General features: G+C 40.5%; 1 protein-coding gene and 1 pseudogene across 1 annotated transcript in view; one reads left to right on the top strand and one right to left on the bottom strand.

Annotated features, from left to right (window-relative positions):
• OR4E1 (olfactory receptor family 4 subfamily E member 1) overlaps positions 1-23263 on the bottom strand; it is a 36698-nt gene extending 13435 nt beyond the window's left edge. The window contains exon 1 of the mRNA XM_045201742.2: positions 23150-23263. The gene's annotated coding sequence lies outside the window, so the exon portion shown is untranslated. The remainder of the gene's footprint in view (positions 1-23149) is intronic.
• On the top strand, positions 5614-7001 carry LOC112311559 (ras GTPase-activating protein-binding protein 1 pseudogene; annotated as a pseudogene).
• Positions 23264-24261: the final 998 nt, after the last annotated feature.

The following is a 24261-nucleotide window of genomic DNA, read 5'->3' as shown; positions in this document are numbered from 1 at the left end:
AAAGCCTCAAACCTCTGATTGAAAACGCCTGTGGGGGTTGGGGCAGCAGCAGGAGAGACTCCCAGCCTCACAGGAGAGGTCGTTGGAGAGACCCACAGGGGCCTAGAGTGTGCACAGGCCCACCTACTCGGGAACCAGCACCAGAGGGGCCCAATTTGATTGTGGGTATCGGAGTGAAAGATTGAAGTCCGGAGGAGAGTGAAGGGGGCGCCATTGCTCCCTCTCGGCCCCTCGCCCATGTACAGCATCACAGCGCAGCAACCAACATTACCCCGCCCCTGTGAACACCTAAGGCTCTGCCCCTTAAAGTAACAGTCGTACTAAGACAAAAAAAAAAAAAAAAAAAAAAAAAAAAAAAAAAGGCCCAAAATGACAGAACACTTCAAAGCTCCAGAAAAAATACAACTAAGCGAGGAAGAGATAGCCAACCTATCAGATGCACAGTTCAAAACACTGGTTATCAAGATGCTCACAGAATTGGTTGAATCTGTTCGAAAACCAGATGAAAAAATTAAGCCTATGCTAAGAGAAACAAACGAAAATGTACAGAGAACCAATAGTGATGTGAAGGAAACTGGGACTCAAATCAACGGTGTGGACCAGAAGGAAGAAAGAAACATCCAACCAGAAAAGAATGAAGAAACAAGAATTCGGAAAAATGAGGAGAGGCTTAGGAACCTCCAGGACATCTTGAAACGTTCCAACATCCGAATTATAGGGGTGCCAGAAGGAGAAGAGGAAGGACAAAAAACTGAAAACTTACTTGAACAAATAATGAAGGAGAACTTCCCCAGTCTGGCAAAGGAAATAGACTTCCAGGAAGTCCAGGAAGCTCAGAGAGTCCCAAAGAAGCTGGACCCAAGGAGGAACACACCAAGGCACATCATAATTACATTACCCAAGATTAAACGCAAGGACCTACATCCAAGATTACTCTATCCAGCAAAGCTATCATTTAGAAGATAAAGTGCTTCTCAGATAAGGTCAAGTTCAAGGAGTTCATCATCACCAAGCCCTTATTATAGGAAATGTTAAAGGGAGTTACCTAAGAAAAAGAAGATCAAAAATAGGAACAGTAAAAATGACAGCAAACTCACAGTTATTAACGACCACACCTAAAACAAAAACAAGAGCAAACTAGGCAAACAACTAGAACAGGAACAGAACCATAGAGATGGAGATCACATGGAGGGTTGTCAATAGGGGAGGGGTAGGGGGAGAGGGGGGGAAAGGTACAGAGAATAAGTAGCATAGATGATAGGTGGAAAATAGACAGGGGGAGGGTAAGACTAGTGTAGGAAATGTAGAAGCCAAAGAACTTGTAAGTATGACCCATGGACATGAACTATAGGGGGGGAATGTGGGAGGGAGGGGGTGGGCAGGATCTAGTGGAGTGAGGGGGGGAAATGGGACAACTGTAATAGCATAATCAATAAATATATTTTAAAAATTAGAATTTTATATTTCTCTCACATAAAATAAGTCTAGGGGTAGTCATTCAAGGAACAGTATGATGATTTTGATATGAGGGACCTACCCAAAGTCCTTCTATGTCTCTAATTCACTGTATCTAGTTGTAGACCTTGTCCATGATGCCCCAGACGACTGTTAGAGCTTCAGCCATCACATCCACACTGATGCTGAGTTAAAAAACTTGATGTTTAATGTTATGATATAGATAATGGAAGAAGTTATATTTTTGTATTCCTTTTCATTTTAGTTTGTACATGTTCAAATCTTAGTGACTATTATTATTTGAAAGTTTAATATGTAATGGAATTTGCCCAACATTGTGTAGGATAATAAGGTTGAATATAAGCATCATGTGAGATGTTATGAAAAAGCAGAACTTCATATAATTTTATGGGTCATAGGATGTTATTGCCTTATCTACATTTAAGAGGCTAAATCATTCATCTTACCCACTGTGGTAAAAATGAGAATTTATTCTTAGAGACTAAAAATTTCAGGTTAATTATATGTAGGCTAACCTTCCCATTCATTGGTGTAGTTTTTCCATCTCCCTTTCCTTTATTCTCTCTCTCATTTTCTCTCTTGAGCCTGCACGTGGGCACATGCACACACGCACACACACAGAACACAAAACGCAGCCAATATTACTGTAAAAATCCACCAGATTAAATCTGGCTTTTGTTTCCTGTAAAATGTTGTTGGAGAATGATGAAGAAGAAAAGGAATGTATTATTCATCCAACTTTTAACAGTGTCCTCAGATTAAATTGTAACTGGTTCTAGGGATCTGTTTAAGCTTTCAAAAAATGGGCTTCAGAAGAGAAGCAAACACATTTAGATACATCTCTATTTTCTTCCTTCTCTTCACAGCAATACAATAGAAAGAATAGCCTATGATACAAAACCATGACCAATTTCAAAATCACAGATTCAGTACATACTTGAAGAGACCTTTGTGCTAGCTCTGCAGGAACTGGTTCAATTTGGGATTTTTCTCCCCTACTGATGGGTAGAGTGAACCAATGAGCCTGGGGAGGGAATCATTTCTCTCCTCTTCTAATATAAATAAAAAAGCGTTTGTGTCTGTGTCTGTGGAATCACTCTCTGTAGCTGGATCCCTATGATGAAGGAGTCTGCCTCCAGAATGAAATGGATGAGAGCTAGAATAGAGAGAAGTCAATGTGAAGGATTGCTTTTTGTGAAGGTGTTGGTGCTAAATGAGTCCAGTTGTTAGATGTTCAGAATTAAATATGCTAAAATTCTTACAATAACTTGGCTATTTTTCAACTCATGAGAATTCTTTTGTATGAAAACCATATGCTACTCTTTCCATTATTCTGTAAATCTTAGTTTTCTCTTCCATCAGTGTTGTGCAGACCTGTTATCTTTCAAGTTCTACGGTCTCCCCCAGTGATACTTCAGGAATGGGAAAATGTCTCAGTCTCCTGCAGCCACAGTTCAGTATGATGACAGCACGTTTTAATACCAGCAGTCCAAGGAAAGTTGGGGGACAGGGTTCCCCTTTCTAAGGAATTCAACTGATGCTATGTAGTAGCTGGAATTTTCCTCATTACAACTGGAATGTCCCCTAGACATCTAATCTCTTCTAGGAGGGGCAGAATAGAGTGAGAGCGGCACATATTTCTATGCTGTAACGGATAGTATGGGAAGAGCTCAGAGACCAATGTACACCAAAATCCTTTGCTTCATAGTGCACAGCAAAGTAAAGTGCTATCAGCAAAGCAGGTCTTATATTTAAGAGAAATTTGACATGGTTTTAAATTAAGTTTATGATATACTTCCAGTCAAGATAGTGGTGTAGGTAAACACAGCTCATCTCCTCACACAACCACATTAAAATTACAACTAAACTATAGAACAACCATCATTCAGAACCATCAAAAAATCAAGCTGAATGGAAGTCCTACAACTATGGAATTAATGAACAATCTACATTGTGACTGGTTGGAGGGGTGGAGACAAGGGGTGGCCTGGTCCCACAAAAACATATGATAGATAAAAATTAGCAGGGATATCTCAGGAGTGAAGGGTCCTAGTCCCACAACAGGCCCCTCAGACCAGGGTTCCAGTGGTAGGACGATAAGTCTCCATAACTTCTGACTGTAAGACACAGTGGTTATTGAGGCTGTGGAAAACAGAAATTTCTGGAATTCATGGAAGTTCCTCATAAAGGGCCATGCACAGACTTACTGAGACTCATTTGCTCTGAGCTCCAGCTCAAGGGCAGCAGCTTGAAAGGCACCAGAGACATATGAGGAGGAACTGATTTGTCCAGCAGCGTGAGAACTGGGGGAGGGGGCACATTTCTTCCAGACAGAAGTGCTGGCAGAAGCCAATGTTCCTTTTCTGAGTCCTTCCCCAACAGAGCCACAGAGTCAGCAGGCAGGCTCCATACCAGAGACTCTACAAACCTGGTTCACACTGTTTGTCCCACCCTGGTTATTCCCTGAGGCACTGCTCCACCCAACTTGCAGGCCAACCCAAGCTGTTTCCAGGCTTTTCCATATGGATGGCTTGGCTTGGCTCATGCTTCAGATTTTCCTAAATTTTCTCCAACAAGCAGCATCTGGCTTCAGTGAGTACAATACCTCTTGCTAAGTTGCCCCAGGCTGAGCACTAGCAGCAGCCAACCTTGATTCACAGCTTGGCTTCACCTGGGAACGTCCAGTCCAGCAGAAGTAGCACCAATTCACAGATTTCTTTGTAGCTTATGTTGTGTGACACTGGACAGAACACAGTCAGTGGCTGATGCTGGGCATGTGAAGAGCAATCAAGTTTCAACTACAATAGGAGGATGTACACAGCCCACACAGGGGGTGCACCTTGAGTACCCAGCTTAAGTAATAGAGGAGGCTGTGCCACTGGGACCTACAGGGCACCTACTATATTAGGCCACTCTACCAAGCTTGGGAGATGTAGCAGCTCCACACACAACACAGGGAAGCTGCCAAAATGAGGAGACAAAGAAACATGACCCAAATGAAAGAACAGAACTGCAGAAATAAACCCTAAACAAAATAGATACAAGGAAGCTACTAGATGCAGAGTTCAAAACACTGGTTATAAGGATGTCAGTGAACTTAGGGGAAGAATGGATGAACTCGGAGAGATCTTCAGCAGCATAAAAAATGACATAGAAACCATAAAACAGAACCAGTTACAAATGAAGGATATACTAACTGAAATTAAGAACAATTTACAGGGAATCAACAGTATAGAGGATGAAGCCGAGAACCAAATCAGCTATTTGGAATATAAGGAAGCAAAAAAAAAAAAAAAAAAAAAAAAAAAGACCAATCAGAACAGCAAGAAGAAAAAAAGGATAAAAAAAAATGATGATAGCATAAGGATCCTCTGGGACAACTTTAAATGTACCAACATTTTCATCACAGGGGTGCTGGAAGGAGAAGAGAGAGAGCAAGAAATTGGAAACCTATTTGAAAAAATAAAGAAAGAAATCATCCCTGACTTGGTGAAAGTAATAGACTTATGAATCCAGGAAGTGCAGAGAGTCACAGACAAGCTGAATTTAAAGAGGTTTAATTACCTCATGACACATCATAATTTAAATGTCAAAAGTTAAAGACAAAGAGAGGAGCCTAAAAGCAGCAAGAGAAATGTAGTTAGTTACAGCAAGGGAGCCCCCATAAAACTGTCAGCTGATTTCTCAAAAGAAACTGCAGGCAAGGACTGGCAAGAAATATTCAAAGATATGAGAACAGGTACCTACAACCAAGATTGTTCTACCCAGCAAAACTATCATTTAGAATTGAAGGAGTGCTAAAGAGCTTCCTGGGCAAAAAATAATCAAAGGAACACATCACCACCAAACCAGGTTTATATGAAATGTTAAAGGCTCTTCCAGAAGAAGAAAGAAAAAGGGGAAGAAGAAGAAGAAGAAGAAGAAGAAGAAGAAGAAGAAGAAGAAGAAGAAGAAGAAGAAGAAGAAGAAGAAGAAGGAGGAGGAGGAGGAGGAGGAGGAGGAGGAGGAGGAGGAGGAGGAGGAGGAGGAGGAGGAGGAGGAGGAGGAGGGAACTATGAACAATCAAATAGCAACAAATACATATCTGTAAACAACTGAGCACTCTTGTTCTGCTGTGCATTTTGAATTGGCCAAAGCATGGCTATAGAGAAACCTAGACCCCTGCTGGTGGGACAGGAACTTGTGAGACAGTATTACATATTACTGAACCAGGCCCCAGACATATTACACAGATTTTATGGAAAGAACTCTTCTTATGTACATGAGGGATTGGATTAAAATATAAAGTAAGCAGATGAGGTCTATGAACAGAAAGAAACCTATAGGAAAGTGATGTCACAGAACTTTATCAATTGTCACACTAAGATTTTCTATGTTGATGCTTATATTTCTCTGAATGCTGGTGTGGTGGTCCAGGTGATAGGGTTTCTCTCTGATAACAAGCAGGCTTTGAGAAGATTCATGCAGACATTTGTCCTTGCTCCTGAGGGCTTTGTTGCAAATAAGTTCTACATTCACAATTATATCTTCAGATACCAAGATGAGGTCTTTGGTGGCTTTGTCACTGAGCCTCAGGAGGAGTCTGAGGTAGAAGTAGAGGAACCTGAAGAAAGATAGCAGACACCTGAGGTGGTACCTGACGATTCTAGAACTTTCTATGATCAGACTGTCAGCAATGACTTGAAAGAACATTTAGAGGAACCTGTTGCTGAAGCAGAGACTGATCTTGAACTGGAACCAGAGCAAGAACCGGTATTTGAAATCCAAGAGGCAAAGTGTGAGTCAGTTATTAGAAGAAATTGCTGTTGAGGATGCACAGAAGAGTTCTTCTCCAGCACCTACAGACATAGCTCAGTTGGTGCAGGAATACTTGAGACATTTTCCTGGGCATCTGTGACCAGCAAGAACTTTTCACCTAGTGGAGCTATTCCAGTTACTGGGATAACACCTCATTGTTAAAGTATCATTTTCCCAGCCTTGCCTGGAGTCTAATCCTGAATCTGAGATTCAACCACAGAGGCTTCAGAGGGATCAAAGAGTGTGTGAACAATGAATAAATATCCCTCCCCAGAGGATAATTAGACCATTCTGTGAGGCTGATGAGCAAGGTTATGTGAACAACCTGAAGAATTGTGACACCCTGACAGTGACCAACTCTTCACTGGCAATCTGCCTCATGAAGTGGATAAATCAGAGCTTAAAGATTTCTTTCAAAAGTATGGGAATGTGGTTGAACTGCACATCAACAATGGTGAAAATTACACAATTTTGGTTTTGTTGTGTTTGGTGATTCTGAGCCTGTTCAAAAGTTGTTTGCAGCAGGTCCATCATGTTCAGAGATGAGGTCCAAGTGAGTATGGTAGAGAAGACTCAAGCTGCCTGGGAAGGAGCCAGCAAAATAACTGCCTGTGGGGACCGAGAGGCCCTCCAGGGGCCTGGCTGGTGGAATGAGAGGCCCTGACTGTGGAGGCATGATGCAGAAACCAGGATTTGGGGTGGGAAGGGTAATTGCTCCAAGGCAGTGAATTGTTCTCCACTGACCCTCACTGAAGCAGTACAAACTCCTGCTCCTGCAAATGGTGAACATCTTCAACTATTGGTATCCTGCAGTATGACCCTGGCTCTTGTAAACTGCTTAAGTTTGTACAATTTTACGTTTTGTGTTAATGGTGTGTGTTCCCTCCCCTCCCCTCTTCTCACTTTTTAGTCCTTTACTTCTAATTTTATGGAACAATATTTTATAAAATAATATATTTTTTAAAAAGACAAAAAAGACTGAATTTCCTTGCTTTACTTTGCATAGATTGATTTTTTTTAGATAGTCACTTCCCCCAAAGTAATGTGTCTTGCTTATTATTGACATTTGGTATGTATTATTTGTTGGGATATTTCTTATCTTCTATATGTTTCAAAGCCTTTGAGAAATACGAGATACGATAAACATTTTCAAGACAGAAAAAAACCCAAATTATTTCTTCTTTGGAGAGTCATGACTACTTTCTGGTGTGGAGAAATAGACAGTTTCGATTCTCAATGGAATGATTAAATACTGAATAAAAGGCATTAGTGAAAGTTTTTTTCTTTTGATATATGATCACAAAACAATTCTAAAATTCACTGTTTTTACCTTGAGATTTAAATCGAGAGATAGGTTTTAAATATCTACAGTGCTACTGATATGCTTTTCTTGAGTTGTTAGGTTTTTTGAAGTAAGAGTTCTTTTTCATGTTTAATTTATATTTGTAAAAACAAACAAACAAAATACCAAAACCACAATCACAATCTGAAAACACAAAACCAGAAAAAAACTGTTGTGCCTTCTATTTAACTTTGATTCCAGCCTTTTTAATTGTTTAAAGAAAAATTAGGACTTCCGGCCAGTATGGAGGCATAGGTAGACACACTGTGCCTCCTCGCACAACCAAAAGAAGGTCAACAACAAATTTAAAAACAAAAACCAACCAGAACTGACAGAAAATTGAACTGTATGGAAGTCTGACAACCAAGGAGTTAAAGAAGAAACATTCATCCAGACTGGAGGAGGGGTGGAGATGGGCAGCTGGGGGGAGAGGACTCGCAGCAAGGCAGTGGCTGGCGGACCCAGTGAGACGGTGGATTGGGGACTGGGTGGTCCCACATTCTCATGCAGATAAACTGGCAGGAACAACTGGGGAGCAAGACAGACCACACAAACCAGGGTTCCAGTGTGGGAAAATAAAACCTCAAAATCTCTGACTGAAAACACCCGTGGGGGTTGAGGCAGCAGTGGGAGAAACTCCCAGTCTCACAAGACAGTTCTTTGGAGAGACCCACAGGGTCCTAGAATGTACACAAACCCACCCACCTGGGAATCAGCACCAGAAGTGCCCAATTTGATTGTGGGTAGTGGGGGAAGTGACTGAAAGTCGGCTGAGAGCTGAGCAAGGGCACTGTTCCCTCTTGGACCCCTCCCCCACATAAGCTCCAGAACACAGCGAGAGTGGGTTGCCCTGCCATGGTGAACACCTAAGGCTCTGCCCCTTACTACGTAACAGGTGCACCAAGACAAAAGAATATGGCCCAAATGAAAGAAGAGGTCAAAGCTCCAGGAAAAATAAAACTAAGCAATGAAGAGATAGCCAACCTATAAGATGCACAGTTCAAAACACTGGTAATCAGAATGCTAACAGAAATGGTTGAGTATGGTCGCAAAATAAAGGAAGAAGTGAAGGCTATGCAAGGGAAATAAAGGAATATGTACAGGGAACCAACAGTGAAGGGAAGGAAACCGGGACTCAGATCAATGATTTGGACAACAAGGAAGAAAGAAACATTCAACCAACAGAATGAAGAAACAAGAATTCAGAAAAATGAGCAGAGGCTTAGGAACCTCTGGGCAATCTTTAAATGTTCCAACATCTGAATCATAGGGGTGCCCGAAGGAGAAGAGGAAGAGCAAGAAGGTGAAAACTGATTTGAAAAAATAATGGAGAACTTCTCCAATCTGGCAAAGGAAATAGACTTCCAGGAAGTCCAGGAACCTCAGAGAGTCCCAAAGAAGTGTCACCCAAGGAGGAACACACCAAGGCACATCACAATTACATTAGCCAAGATGAAACAGAAGGAGAGAATCTTAGAAGCAGCAAGAGAAAAGGACACAGTTACCTACAAAGGACTTCCCATAAGACTGTCAGCTGATTTCTCAAAAGAGACCTTATAGGCAAGAAGGGGCTGGAAAGAAGTATTCCAAGTCATGAAAGGCAAGGACCTACATCCAAGATTGCTCTATCCAGCAAAGCTATCATTTAGAATGGAAGGGCAGATAAAGTGCTTCTCAGATAAGGTCAAGTTAAAGGAGTTCATCATTTCCAAGCCCTTATTATATGAAATGTTAAAGGGATTTATCTAAGAAAAAGAAGATAAAAAATATGAACAGTAAAAATGACAGCAAACTCACACTTATTAGCAACCACACCTAAAACAACAAAAGCAAACTAAGCAAACAACTAGAACAGGAACAGAGCCACAGAAATGGAGATCACATGGAGGGTTATCAATAGGGGAGTGGGAGGGGGAGAGAGGGGGGAAAGGTATAGGGAATAAGTAGCATAAATGGTAGATATTAAATAGACAGGGGGAGGGTAAGAATAGTGTAGGAAATGTAGAAGCCAAGGAACTTATAAGTATGACCCATGGACATGAACTATAGGGGGGGAATGTGGGAGGGAGGGGGTGTGCAGGATGGAGTGGAGTGAAGGGGGTGGAAATGGGACAACTGTAATAGCATAATCAATAAAATATATATTAAAATATATAACAAATACTAGTAAAAAATGAGACAGAGGTCCTTTGACTTAGTTTGCATTTTATTTCAGTATTTTCAGAATCTAATCAGCCCATAAGTAGAAATTTGATTTTAATAATGGACTTTGCTGATGTGCTTGAAGATGCTATTCTTTTTCCTTAAATCATAGCCATATGGTAAATTTTCTTTTTGTTAATGGTTCTCTTTTGTCAATGGGCACACAGTGGGTGCTTCTTGGAAATGGACAATTTTTGCTAAAATATTTCTGGAAGAAAGTTTAAAAAAACAATTGAATCTAAAAAAACAAAAATAAACAACCAGAACAGAAATAGAATCATAGATACAGGGAACATTTCGATGGTTGCCAGGTGGGAGGAGGATGGGTGGTTGGGCAAAAAAGGGAATTAAGAAGTACAAATTTGTAGTTACAGAATAGTCATGGGGATGTAAAGTACAAGCATAGGACATAGAATAGCCAAAGAATATATATGCGTCATGCATAGACATGGACAACGGTGTGGGAATTGCCTGAAGGGTGGGGGTAGGGCTGGGTGGAGGAGGGCAAAGGGGGAAAAATTGGGACAACTGTAATAGTATAATCAATAAAATGTAATTAAAATAAATTAAATTTACCATCACTGTGCCCTTTCCAGAATTGCTGGAATGTTATGTGTATGGACATTATATATTGTTTTTGGTTTGTGTTCTTGCACTTAGCATAATATTATTTTGAGATCCATATATATCATTTCATGTATCAATGGTTTATTACTTTCTAGTGCTGAGTAGTATTTGAATATACCACAGTTTTTCCAATTTATAAGATATGGTTGGAAGGTGGAACACACATAATTAACTGAAAGATGTAGCTGTAGATGGAACATCTACAACAAAATCCCAGAAATAAATGCTGTTATACCCAAGACTTTGATATGTGATTAAAATGGAGAGTGTAAGTCTCTTTTCAAGATGGTGCTTTAAAGTGAACTTTGTGAAAAGTGGCCATGCTTTTGAAAAACATCCTAGAAGTAGAATTGGTGTGAAAGACCACTGGGCAAATGCATATAGATTTCAATGTTGATAAGGAACCTTTCAGAAACATATCTTTTTCTCATTTATTGGTGGTCATCTCCCAAATTTTTTGTTCTGGGGGGAAGGTTCTAATTTTTTTGTGGTAAATATACTCCATTCTCCCTTGGGACTTTAATCTATCATTTACTGCTTCACTCATTCACATCTTTAATTTCGTTCTCACTGTTTCAATTCCCTTAGCCTATAAACATGCTTAGAACTTATCTATAATTAAAATTTTTAATCTTGGTCTTGCTGCCTTATTGGGTTGCTATTCTATTTATTCTTTATTTCACCAACAAATTATTTGCTTTTGGTACCTGACTATCCATTCACTCCAGTTTGCAATTGGGTTTCTCATGTATATCTTAGTCTGTTGGGCTGGTATAACAAAAATTCCACAGCCTGAGTGATTAAAAAAGAAACATTTATTTCTCACAGTTCTAGAGGCTAGGAAGCCCAAGATCAAGGTGCTGGCATATTTAGTGTCTGGTAATAACTTTCTTCCTGTATCTTTACATGGCAGAGAGGGGGGAGAGAGAGAGAGAGAGAGAGAGAGAGAGATTCTGTGTCTCCTCCACTTTTATAAGGGCATTAATCTCATCATGAGGGCTCCATCTTCATGATCTAATCTAACTCGATTACCCCCCCCACCCCTCCAAATACCATCACATTGAAGTTTAAGATTTTATCATATGAATTGGGGTGGGGAGAACACAGACATTCAGTTCCTAATACCTATCTCTGGTACTTGTTCCCTTAAAGGTCACCAGTGACCTCATAATGGTTAGTGAAGAAAGCCTTTTCTCTTTTTCATAACAACCTTATTGAGGTAAAACTATCATATAATAAACAACATTTTTTAATCCTTACCTGAGGACATGTTTATTAATTTTAGGGAGAGGGAAAGGGACAGAGAGAGGGCGAGAAACATTGATGTGAGAGAGACACAACGATTGGTTGCCTCTTGCATGCACCCTGACTGCAGACTGAACCTGCAACCTGGGCATGTTCCATATTCCCTAATTGGGAATTGAACTGGTGACCTTTTGGTTGACAAGCGGATGCTTCAACTAACTGAGCAACACTGCCCAGGGACATGATCTTTTATTTATTTATTTATTTTTTATTGTTGTTCAAGTACAGTTGTCTATTTTCACCCCACCATGGTGCTCTGCCCCATCCATCCCCACATCCCACACTCCAACCTACTCCTTTCGGCTTTGTCCATGTGTCCTTCATACATATTCTTTGATGGCCCCCGCCACCCCATTATTCCCTATTATCCCTCTACCCGCAGCTCTCTGATTACTGTCAATTTGTTCTTTATCTCAATTTTTCTGGTTGTATTTTTTTTTTTGATTAGGTTGCACTTATAGGTGAGATCATTATAGGTGAGATCAAGTGGTATTTGTCTTTCACTGCCTGGCTTATTTCACTTAGCATAATGCTCTCCAGTTCCCTCCATGCTGTTGTGAAGCATAGGAGCTCCTTTATGCTGTGTAGAATTCCACTGTGCAAATGTACTGTGGTGTTTCGATCTATTCACTTACTGATGGGCACTGTTTCCAGCACTTGTCTATAGTAAATAATGCTGCTATGAACTTTGGGGTGCATAGGTTCTTTTGAATTGGTGTTTCTGGATCCTTAGGGTATAATCCCAACAGTGGTATTGCTGGGTCAAAAGGCAGTTCCATTTTTAGTTATTTGAGGAAATTCCATACTGTTTTCCAAAGTGGCTGCACCAGTCTGCATTCCCACCAATAGTGCACTAGGGTCCCCTTTTTTTCACATCCTCTCCAACACTTGTTGTTTGTTGATTTGTTTATGTTGGCCATTCTTACCGGTGTGAAGAGGTATCTCATTGTGGTTTTAATTTGCATGTCGCTGATGGCTAGCTATACCAAGCATCTTTTCATATGTCTCTGGGCCCTCTGTAGAGACATGATCTTTTTTAAGGAAGATTATTTGTCAGTGATATGAAGCATAGATTAGAAATAAGAATTGCTGGAATATGGAAGTCAAAGCAAGGAGTCTATGGAAGCATTAGGAGCATGAGTTGATAAGACCAAGGCAATGAGAATGGACAGGAAATGAAAACTATTAGAGATTTCAAAATTTCAAAGGAAGAAATAATAGGGCATTATATTGTCTTAATCAAAATTCAGTGAAAGCAACCTCTTATTTTCTCCAGACTTCTCCTCAGGTGGCAGACACTCTTACAATTTTTGTCCAAACACTGAAAAGGAGAATAGTGTTGTAGGCCTGGTTCGAACACAAACTCTCTGTATTACCTTCCTTACACAAGCCACATAACCTGGAAAGCCTGCTTTTCTCTCCTGTAAAATGAATGGCCTACAGCAGGTAGACTCTAATTAAAAACTTCTTCCAGTTCCAGATTTCTCAGATGATGAGAATTTATTATCTTGAATTTCATCCCTAGTTGGGCCTGAGATGACAGACAAACTCAGCTGGAAATGAAAAGAGTAAGTGAATCGTATGGACTAACTACTCACACAGTGCCCTGCTGAAGTACTTAACCACAGTCTAAGATAGAAGTCCTCTCTGCACAATCTAACAATAGCCAGGGGGGAGTGGGGAGGGGACAGTGAGGAGAGGGGATTACAGGAACTACTATAAAGGACACATGGACAAAACCAAGGGGGAGGGTGGGGGTGGGGGAGGGAGGTGGGTTCAGCTGGGGTGGGGTGCAGGGATGGGAAGAAAAGGCATACAACTGTAATTGAATAACAATAAAACTTAAAAAAAATAAATGTAAAAAAATAAATTAAAAAAAAAAAAGAAATCCTCTCTTCATACTGTGCTTTCTCATAATGATACAAAGGAATTGGGTTGTAGGGTAATTATTTCTTTTGCTCTGTTGGGTCAAACTGAAACACACATAAAGTTCATGGAAGGAAAAAGCCTAGAGTCCTGTTACTTTTGACAAACTACAGGTCAATAGGGACTGTGTTTTAAGATGACCCAGAGAAAAATTCAACTTTAAAATTAATCTCCTGTGTTCCTCTGGCCCATGCCAACATCACACATAAGACCAGAGGATACCTCTAGCCCTTCATTATAGCTGTTGCTCTCTCTGATTACTCTCTGGTCTCTAAATGCTTCTCTGTGGTGAGAATAGCAGTTAATAAAAGGAGTAGGGTTTCCCAGTGGACTTTATTAAAACTATTGTGGTTATAAGGTGATTAACTTATGTAAGTCAGTTAATGTGACAATGAACCAAGCTATGCATACAGAACACATCCAAGTGGGGGAAGGAGAGAGAATTGCAAAGTCTAGTCATACTCCAGAGAACTGTTTAGCATTTAAAGGTGAATTCTGGGAGAATAAAGAAAACCCAAAAATCTCTGAGAATTATGGCTTTGATTTCAGAGCCCTGTCAGGTTATTTAAAAATTAATGTTTCATCTACTTCCCCAAAGTTTTGTCTTTGAAATGACAGGTACTGATGAAAGATAAAAAGTAGGAGATAGAGGTCTGGAAATAGAAACTTATGGAATGCCCAAGTAAAGGGAGAAAAGCCAGGAAAGAAGAATGAAAAGGAGTAGTCTAAGAAGGTTTAGAATTAGTCCTGGGGAGAATTCTTAAAGTTCTCTGCATTGTTCTCCTGTAATTGTAATGGGAAGTGTTCCCTCCTGTCCTGTGTTTTGGAAGTTTGTGCAGGATTGGGTTCATTCTTTAGGCATTCAGTACCATTTACCAGTGAAGGCATCTGGGCCTGGGCTTTTCTGTGTGAGATTCAAAAAAATGTTTTTCAATTAAAGTTTAATTCAATATTATTTAGTATTAGTTTCAGGTGCATGGAATAGTGGTTAGATAATCATATTTTACAAAGTGGCCCCCCCCCCCCCCAGATATTTCAAGTACCCGCCTGGCACCATACATAATTAGTACAATGTTGTTGACTATATTGTCTACGGTATATTCACATCCCTGTGACTGTTTTGTGAGTATCAGTTTGTACTTCTCAATCTCTTCACCTTTTTCACCTAGTCCTTGACCCCCACCTCTCTGGCCACCATTAGTCTGATCTCTGTATCTATTTTTTATTTTCTGAGTCTGTTTCTATTTTCATTTGTTGCTCTTTAGATTCCACATATAAGTGAAATCATATGGCATTTGTTTTTCTCTGTCTGACTTATTTCACCTAACATAATACCTCTAGGTCCATTCATACCATCAAAAATGGTAACATTTCATTCTTTTTTATGCCCAAGTGATAGTCCATTGTATATATGTACCACATCTCTTTTATCTACTCTCTATTGAGAGGTACTTATATTGCTTCCATTTCTTGGCTTATGTAAATAATGCTGCAATGAACATAAGGTAGATATATTCTTTCAAATTAGTGTTTTGGGTTTCTTAAACGTATACCCAGAAGTGGAATTGCTGGGTCATAAGGCAGTTCCATTTTTAATTGTTCGAGGTATATCCATACTGTTTTCTACAGTGGTTACTCCAATCTTCATTCCCACCAACTGTGTTGGAAGGTTCCCTTTTCTGTTTTTTCTTTCTTTTCTTTTCTTTTACTTTGTTTTGTTTTATTTTATATTTTATTTTATTTTATTGTTCTTCAATTACAGTTGTCTGCTTTTCTCTTCACCGGTCTCCCCAACCCCAGTGAAACCCACCTCCCTCCCTTGCTTCCACACTTCCCCTTGGTTTTGTCCATGTGTCCTTTATAGTAGTTCCTGAAAACCCTTCTCCCCCTTACTCCCTGGCTATTGTTAGATTGTGCTTAACTTGAATGATTCTGGTTATATTTTGTATGCTTTTTCTTTTGTTGATTATGTTCCAGTTAAAGGTGAGATCATATGGTATTTGTCCCTCATCTCCTGGCTTATTTCACTTAGCATAATGTTCTCCAGTTTCATCCATGCTGTTGCAAAGGGTATAAGCTCCTTCTTTCTCTCTGCTGCATAGAATTCCATTGTGTAAATATACCATAGTTTTGGGATCCACTCGTTTGCTGATGGGCACTTAGGTTGCTTCCAGTACTTGGCTATTGTAAATTGTGTTGCTATGAACATTGGGGTGCACAGGTTCTTTTGGATTGGTGTTTCAGGGCTCTTCAGGTATAATCCCAACAGAAGAAGTGCTGGGTCAAAATGCAGTTCTATTTTTAATTTTCTGAGGACATTCCATACTGTTTCCCACAGTGGCTGCAGAAATCTGCATTCCCACCAACAATGTGCTAGGGTTCCCTTTTCTCCGCATCCTCTCCAACATTTGTTTGTGGATTTGTTTATGTTGGCCACTCTGACTGGTGTGAGATGGTACCTCATTGTGGTTTTAATTTGCATCTCTCTAATGGCTAGTGATGCTGAGCATCTTTTCATATGTCTCTGGGCCCTCTGTATGTCTTCCTTGGAGAAGTGTCTGTTCAAGCCCTTTGCCCATTTTTTAACTGGGTTGTTTGTCTTCCTGGAGTGGAGTCGTGTGAGTTCTTTGTATATTTTGGAGATCAGGCCCTTGTCTGAGCTATCATTGCCAAATATGTTTTCCCATACACTTGTTTCTCTTTTCATTTGGATGCTGTTTTCTTTAGCCATGCAGAACCTTTTTATTTTGATGGCACCCCATTTGTTTATTCTTTCCCTTATGTCCCTTGCTTTAGGGGACATGTCTGTGAAGATGTTGCTGCGTGTTTCCTCTAGGGCTTTTATGGTGTTACGACTTATATTTAAGTCTTTTAATCACATAAATTTATTTTTCTGTATGGCGCAAGTTGGTGATCGAGTTTCATTTTTTTGCACATGACTGTCCAGGTCTCCCAACACCATTTGTTGAAGAGGCTATTTTTGCTCCATTTATGCTCCTGCCTCCTTATCAAATATTAATTATCCGGAAAGACTTGGGTTTATTTCTGGGCTCTCTATTCTGTTCCGTTGGTCCATGTGTCTGCTCTTATGCAAGTACCAGACTGGTTTGATTACAGTGGCCTTGTAATACAGTTTGATATCAGGTATTGTGATCCCTCCTGCTTTGTTCTTCTTTCTCAAAATTCCTGCAGCTATTCGGGGTCATTTATGGTTCCATCTAAATTTCTGAAATGTTTGTTCTATGTCTGTGAAATATGTCATGGGTACTCTAATAGGGATTGTATTGAATCTATAAATTGCTTTGGGTAGTATGGCCATTTTGAGGATGTTAATTCTTCCAATCCATGAGCATGGTACATGCTTCCATTTGTTTGTGTCTTCCTTAATTTCTTGCTTTAGTGTTGTGTAGTTTTCTGAGTACAGGTTTTCTACCTCCTTGGTTAGGTTTATTCCTAGGTACTTTATTTTTCTTCTTGCTCTATCAAATGGGATTTTTCCCCCTGATTTCCATTTCTGCTGTTTCGTTGTTGGTGTACAGGAATGCCTTTGATTTATGAGTATTGACTTTGTATCCAGCTGGTTTGCCAAATTCATTTATTAGGTCAAGTAGTTTTTTGGTAGATTCTGTAGGATTCTCCATGTACACTATCATGTCATCTGCAAACAATGACAGTTTTGTTTCCTCCTTTCCAATTTGGATGGCTTTTATGTCTTTTTCTTGTCTGATTTCTGTGGCTAGGACTTCCAATACTCTGTTGAAAAGGAGAGGTGAGAGAGGGCATCCTTGTCTTGTTCCTGATCTTTGTGGCAAAGCTCTAATTTTTGTCCATTGAGTATGATGTTGGCTGTAGGTCTCTCATATATGGCCTTTATTATGTTGAGGAATGCTCCCTCTATTCCCACTTTGCTGAGGGTTTTTATCAGAAATGGGTGCTGTACCTTACCAAATGCTTTTTCCACATCTATTGATATGATCCATTGGTTTTTGTCTTTGCTTTATGTGGTGTATTATGTTTATTGATTTGCCAACATTGTACCATCCTTGCATCCCTGGGATGAATCCCACTTGGTCATGGTGTATGATCTTTTTAATGTACTGCTGTTTGCAGTTTGCCAATATTTTGTTGAGGATTTTAGCAGCTATGTTCATCAGCAATATTGGCCTGAAGTTTTCTTTCTTTGTTATGTCTTTATCTGGTTTTGGGATTAGGATGATGTTGGCTTAATAAAACGAGTTTGGGAATCTTCCCTCTTCTTGAATTTTTTGAAATAATCTGTGGAGGATGCGGGTTAGCTGCCCCTTAAATGTTCTGTAGAATTCTCCTGTGAAACCATCTGGTCCAGGGCTTTTGTGTGTCGGAAGCTTTTTGATTACTGTTTCAATTTCATCAGGCATTACTGGTCTGTTCAGTCTTTCTGCTTCTTCTTCATTCAGTTTTGGAAGGCTATATTTCTCTAGAAATTTGTCCATTTCATCTAGGTTTCAAATTTCTTCGTATATAGTTGTTCATAGTAATTTCTTACAATCCTTTGTAGTATCAGTTGTAGTCTCTCCTCTTTCATTTCTTATTGTGTTTATTTGGGTCCTCTCTCTTTTTTTCTTGATGATCCTGCTTAAGGTATGTCGTTTTTGTTTATCTTTTCAAAGAACCAGCTCCTGGATTCGTTGATCCTTACAACTGTGCTTTTATTCACTATGTCATTTAATTCTGCTCTGATCTTGGTTATTTCCTTCCTTCTACTTGCTCTGGGTTGTCTTTGTTGTTGTTCCTGGAGTTCTTGTAGGTGTAAGGTTAGGCTGCTTGTTTGAGCTGTTTCTGTTCTTTTCAGATAGGCCTGTATCAGTATAAACTTCCCTCTCACGACTGCCTTTGCTGTGTCCCATAACTTTTGCATTGTTATGAGTTCATTTTCATTTGTTTCCAGAAACTTTTTGATTTCTTCCCTAATCTCATTTTTTACCCATTCATTGTTTAATAGCATGCTATTTCATCTCCATGTTTTTGAGTGTTTTGGGGTTTTTTCCTTTGGGGTTGGTTTCAAGTTTCAGTCCCTTGTGCTCAGAGAAAATGCTTGATATGATTTCAATTTTCTTGAACTTGTTCAGGCTTCTTTTGTGTCCTATCATGTGGTCTATCTTTGAAAAAGTTCCATGGACACTTGAAAAGAATGTGTATTTTGCTTCTTTGGGATGAAAAGCTCTCTATATATCAGTTAAGTCCATTTCCTCTAGGGTATTGTTAAGTGACACAATATCTTTGTTGATATTTTGTTTGGAAGACCTGTCCATTTTTGATAGTGGTGTGTTAAAGTCCCCTACTATAATTGTGTTGCTGTCCATATCTTTCTTGAAATCCTCCAAGATTTTCTTTATGTATTTGGGTGCTCCTATGTTGGGTGCATATATATTTACAATGTTGATGTCTTCTTGGTGGATTCTTCCTTTGAGTATTACGAAGTGACCTTCTGGGTCTCTGTTTATAGCCCTTCTTTTGAAGTCTACTTTGTCTGATATTGGTATTGCTACCCCTCCTTTTTCCCCCTGTCCGTTTGCTTGGGAAATTTGTCTCCAGCTGTTCACTTTCAGTCTGTGTAGGTCTTTTGTCCTGAGGTGGGTCTCTTGTAGGCAGCATATGTGTGGGTCATGTTTTCTTATCCATTCAGCTATTCTGTGTCTTTTGATTGGAGCATTTAATCCATTTACGTTTAAGGTTAGTATTGATAGGTAGTTATTCATCGCCATTTTTTCATACCTCTGTTCGTCTCTCTTTCTCTTTTCTTTCCTTTCAGACCCTTTAGCATCTCTTGAGGAGCTGGTTTGGTCGAGGTGTATTCTTCTAGACTTCTTTTTGTCTAGGAAACTCCTTATTTGGCCTTTTCTCTTGATTGAGAGCCTTGCTGGGTAAAGTAGCCTTGGTCACAAGCCTCTGGTTCTCATTACTTGGAATATTTCTTGCCATTCTCTTCTGGCTTGGAGCATTTCACTGAGAAGTCAGCTGCTAACCTTATTGGGGCTCCTTTTATGTTACTTCCTGTTTCTTCCTTGCTGCCTTTAAGATTCTTTCTTTGTCTTGGAATTTTGCCATTTTAATTATGATGTCTCTTGCAGTGGGCCTCTTTGGGTTCCTCTTGCTTGGGACTCTCTGTGATTCCTGGATTTGGGTGACTTTTTCTCTCATCTAATTAGGGAAGTTTTCCATCATTACTTTTTCAAACAGGTATTCTATCCCTTGCTCTTCTTCTCCTCCTTCTGGTATCCCTATTATATGGATATTACTTTGTTTCTTGTTGTCCTGCGTTTTCCTTAACCCCTCTTCATTCTTTCTGAGCCTCTTTTTTCGTGCTCATTAGAGTGTTTTTTTCTACCTTGTCTTCCAGCTTGCTGATCCTATCCTCTGCTTCATCAAGTTTGATTTTGATTCCTTCTACTGTGTTCTTCAGTTCAGAAATTGTATTCTTCATTTCCTCTTGGCCCTTGTTGATACTTTCTATTTCCTTTTTCATTTTGACATAGTTTGCAGTGAGTTCATTGTAGTTTCCGTGTAGTTTTCGGTAATTCTGTGTGAGCTCATTAAGCTTCCTTATAACCAATTCTTTGAATTCACTATCTGATAGTTGACTTGCCTCTTTTCCATTTAGCATTGTTTCTGAGACTTCCTCCTTTCCTTTCATTTGGGGATTGTTTCTTTGTCTTCCCATTGTTTGTGAGACTCTTCCTGTTAGCCTCTGCTTCTTACATTTCTCTGTTCTGTCCCCCTGGGTTTATGGTGTGAACTTCTGTGGTAGAATACATGTGAGATTCAGTGGTACAGTCTCCTTGATCTCCCAAGCTTACTGGTCTTCTGACGTGGATCCCGGCCTGGAGGATCCATTGTGGTTGAAATATTCAAATACACATGGACGACAGAAATCCTGTGGAGGAAAAGGGATGGAGCAGCCACTCCCTCAAGAGGAGAGTGCCCTGACCCTTGCCTTGACAGTCTTTTATTGTTTTTCTAGGCCCCTTACATCAAAGAAGGTCCTCCTTTACTGTGCAAAGGTTTGTTTTGGGTGGTTATCTTTTGTAGACAAAGGAGAAGGTGTTGCTGAATACATCAAAGGAGGATATTTGCAATGTAAAAGGAGAAATGGTCCAAACGGCTATGTCCCATACCTGGAAGGTCTAGCCCAGATTTTGGGAAGATAAAGATACTCAGTTAACATTTGCTTGCCTCAGGGTGAGGGAGTTTTAGCAAGAGCAAGTCTCATAGCAGTCTAGGTACAATGCAGGCCTGATTTCCCACTGGAGAACCTATCCATGGACGTGGGTCCTGCCCGCCAACCTCGCACCCCACTGGCTTTTCCGATTGGGGGCTGAGCCACATTTCCCATAATCTTCAACTGTGGTTTATGTTGGCTCTGCGTATCTTTGGTTTTTGGTTGTTGTTGGGTCTTTCTTTGGTGGGTCCTTCCCACCAGCTGGTTATCTGAGTGTCAGTCTATCCCCCACCTCTTGTTTCTGTTGTGCAGGTGTTGGCAGGTTGTGTTGGCGCTCATTCTTCTGTATGTACAAGATTTTGAGGCTTTTCTCTTGCTCTTGTTCAGTTGTTTGTTCTTAGTAATTTCTTCATTATTTAGTTGTATTAACCGATAAGTCCTGTGTTGAGTTAGTGTGACTTCCACTCTGTTCTTCACCTTCTCCTGTTGTTAGCTGTTTGTGTTTCCTTTGTTGGTGTATTTCCTCTTCCAGGAGGTATCCTGGTATTCACGACTTCTACCTACTCTTTTTTATGGTAGGTTGTAGTAGGAAGGCGAAATGGTTTAAGACAGCAGGAGCATATTATATGATATTTAAAGAACTATCCCTTAGAGAATATATAGGGGATCCTTTGGATATATATAGTGTTAACTGTGATAATTCACCCACCTAGGCACTTTTTAGAAAGAGTGGAAAGAAGATATGACTCTTGTTGGGGGAAAGATTGTGAGTTGGATCTAGAAAGCCGTGGGAGGTCAGATTATGAGGTAAGGTGAGATTAAAGGGTAGAAAATAGGTGTAATGTGTGGGAGAATAGAGTTCACCACACCAGTAATAAAGTTCAGGAATCAGTGAAGTGGGCTGAGATCTGGGAGAAGTTCCGTGTAGTATTTACAGATGTATGGAACAGCTGTTATTTACAATAGTAATGGAGCAACAATCATATGACAGAATCTATGTGATCTGGATAACTAGAATAGGGAGTATAGGTCCTAGAGTAGTGTGCTAATGGAACCCAAGTGAAGTGAAAGACAATTAATTAACAATACACTGTGAAAGGGAGAACAAGGGGAAACCAGTCAAACAATGCAAACTAACCAGTCAAGTGAAGAAGACTAAACAGAAAGAAGAGAGGTACAGAAATATTAATAAAATGAGTGATGTAAGAATAATGAAAAAAATAATAATGCAAATATACAATAACTTTCAAGTTCTCTGGAGTAGCAAAGTGAAATTTGTTTCACTGTCTCAGCTGCTGGGATGCCCCCTCTTTGGGTCCAGCTTTGGTCTTTTCACAGTTCCCAGTTTTATTGTTTCACTTGTGGGGATTTAAAACCAAACAAAAAAAGATGGAAGGAAGAAGAGATGTAAAGGGGAGAAAGAGAAGGAGTAGAACAAGAAAGAAGGAAAGAGAGGAAGAAGGTATTAAAAGAAAGGAAAAAATAACAATAAAGAATTACTTAAAAAAAAACAAGCCTGCTCGCCAAGCCAGTTTTGCTGGTGTTTTTTGGCTGTAGGCAACTCAGGCAGCCTAGCCCAGCTCTTCTCTGTCCTGACTAGCACTCGGGCAGTCTCTGGCCCCTGGACCTACAGGTTCAGGCACTCACCCTCCTCCAGGCTATGGGTGTGTGTGCACAGGGCCTTCCTTGATTCGCACTCACCCCGGTGCCTTTGGTTTCACTGTGGTGTGCACTCCCTCCCAACCCGCCCCCCCCCCCCCCCCCCCCCCCCCGCCGTGCTTAGGATTTGGGCTCAATATCCCCCACAGCCCTGCAGGAGTGCCGGGCAGCTGGGCGGAAGAGATACTGGAACTGCTGCTTCAGGAGAGTTCCCCAAAGTGCCCCCGAGGGTCTTTTCCTTTTTGGGAAAATCCTCCTGCTCAATCGTGCTGCTCCATACAAAAAAAGGGCCTGTCCTCTCACACAGCCCACCTCTCCAGCTAGACTGGGGACTGTCTGTGTCAGGGCCCATTATGGCCCAACTCTCAACTCTCCTTGGCTTGTGCCCACGGTCTCCGTGTGTTTACCACACTTTGTCCTTATTCCCCTCCCTGCGACCTCAAGCAACCAGGTCTCTCTCAGTGCTGCTCAAGCCCTGTTTGGCAGGGGAGGGAGCTGTTAACACCGCTCTCTCCCAGGAATCATGCAGCAGGCCTGGAGGACGAGGGCCTGGGGCTGCAGGCCCTGGTTCCTGTGCTGGTCCCAGGGACCTTTTTGTCCTGAAGCAGTCCCCTTACCGTCTGTGTTTTCAGTGTCCTCTATACTTTTTGGTCTCCTATTTTCATAAAAGCTGGGGTGCAGTTGGCTGTTTGCTTTGTTCCTCAGTAGATCGGCTAGGTGTTTCACCTGTGTGCAGGGAGAAGTGGACTCTGCTCCCACCTATCTCGCCGCCATCTTTCCTCTCTTCTAAATAAAGTTCTTGACACTTAACATGAAGAAATGTTGAAGCCACTGTTAAATGACAAATCATAGCCTACATTTCACCAGGTAATGTGTTTTTGTTTGTGGTGGGAGGCTGCACCCCCTAGTGGGCAGGTACTGAAATGGCATGCTTTTCTAAAAATTATATTTTATTGATTATCTTATTACAGCTGTCACAATTTTTCCCCCTCTGCCTCCCTTCACCCAGCACCCCCCACTCTCTCAGGAAATACGCTACCATTGTTCATGTCCGTGGGTCATGAATATAAGTTCTTTGGTTACTGCATTTCTTATATTGTACTTTACATCCCCGTGCTATTCTAGAACTACCTTCTCGTACTTCTTAATCCTCTCACCTCTTCACACATCTTCTCATACCCCAATCCTATGTGACAACCATCAAAATGCTCTTCATATACATGATTTGTCTCTGTTCTTGTTTGCTTTGTTTGGGTTTCATATTCAATGGCTTTCTTTTCTAAGATTTATTTATTTAGTTTAAGAGAGAGGGGAAGGGAGAAAGCGAGAGAAACATTGATGTGTGCTCTCAATCAGTTGTCTCTTGCACCCCCCAACTGGGGACCTGGCCCACAACCCAGGCACGTGCCCTGACTGAGGCTCAAAAGAGCAACCTTCTTGTTCAAAGGCCAGCGCTCAATCCACAGAGCCACATCAGCCACGGATAGTTTTTAGATTCAATTGTTGATAGGTATGTGTTTATTGCCACTTTGCTGCTTATAGTTTTGATCTTCTTTTGCTTAAACAATCCCCTTTAACATTTCATATAATCATGGTTTGGTAATGATGAACTCTTTTAGTTTTTTTCTTCCTGACAAGCTCTTTATTTGCCCTTCAATTCTAAATTATAGCTTTGCTGGGTTGAGCAGTCTTAGCTGTAGATTCCTATTTATGAATAATATGTAGAGAG

This window comes from Desmodus rotundus, chromosome 7 (assembly GCF_022682495.2).
Source record: "Desmodus rotundus isolate HL8 chromosome 7, HLdesRot8A.1, whole genome shotgun sequence".
Classification (NCBI taxonomy): Eukaryota; Metazoa; Chordata; class Mammalia; order Chiroptera; family Phyllostomidae; genus Desmodus; species Desmodus rotundus.
This window is presented reverse-complemented; position numbering and strand designations above follow the sequence as displayed.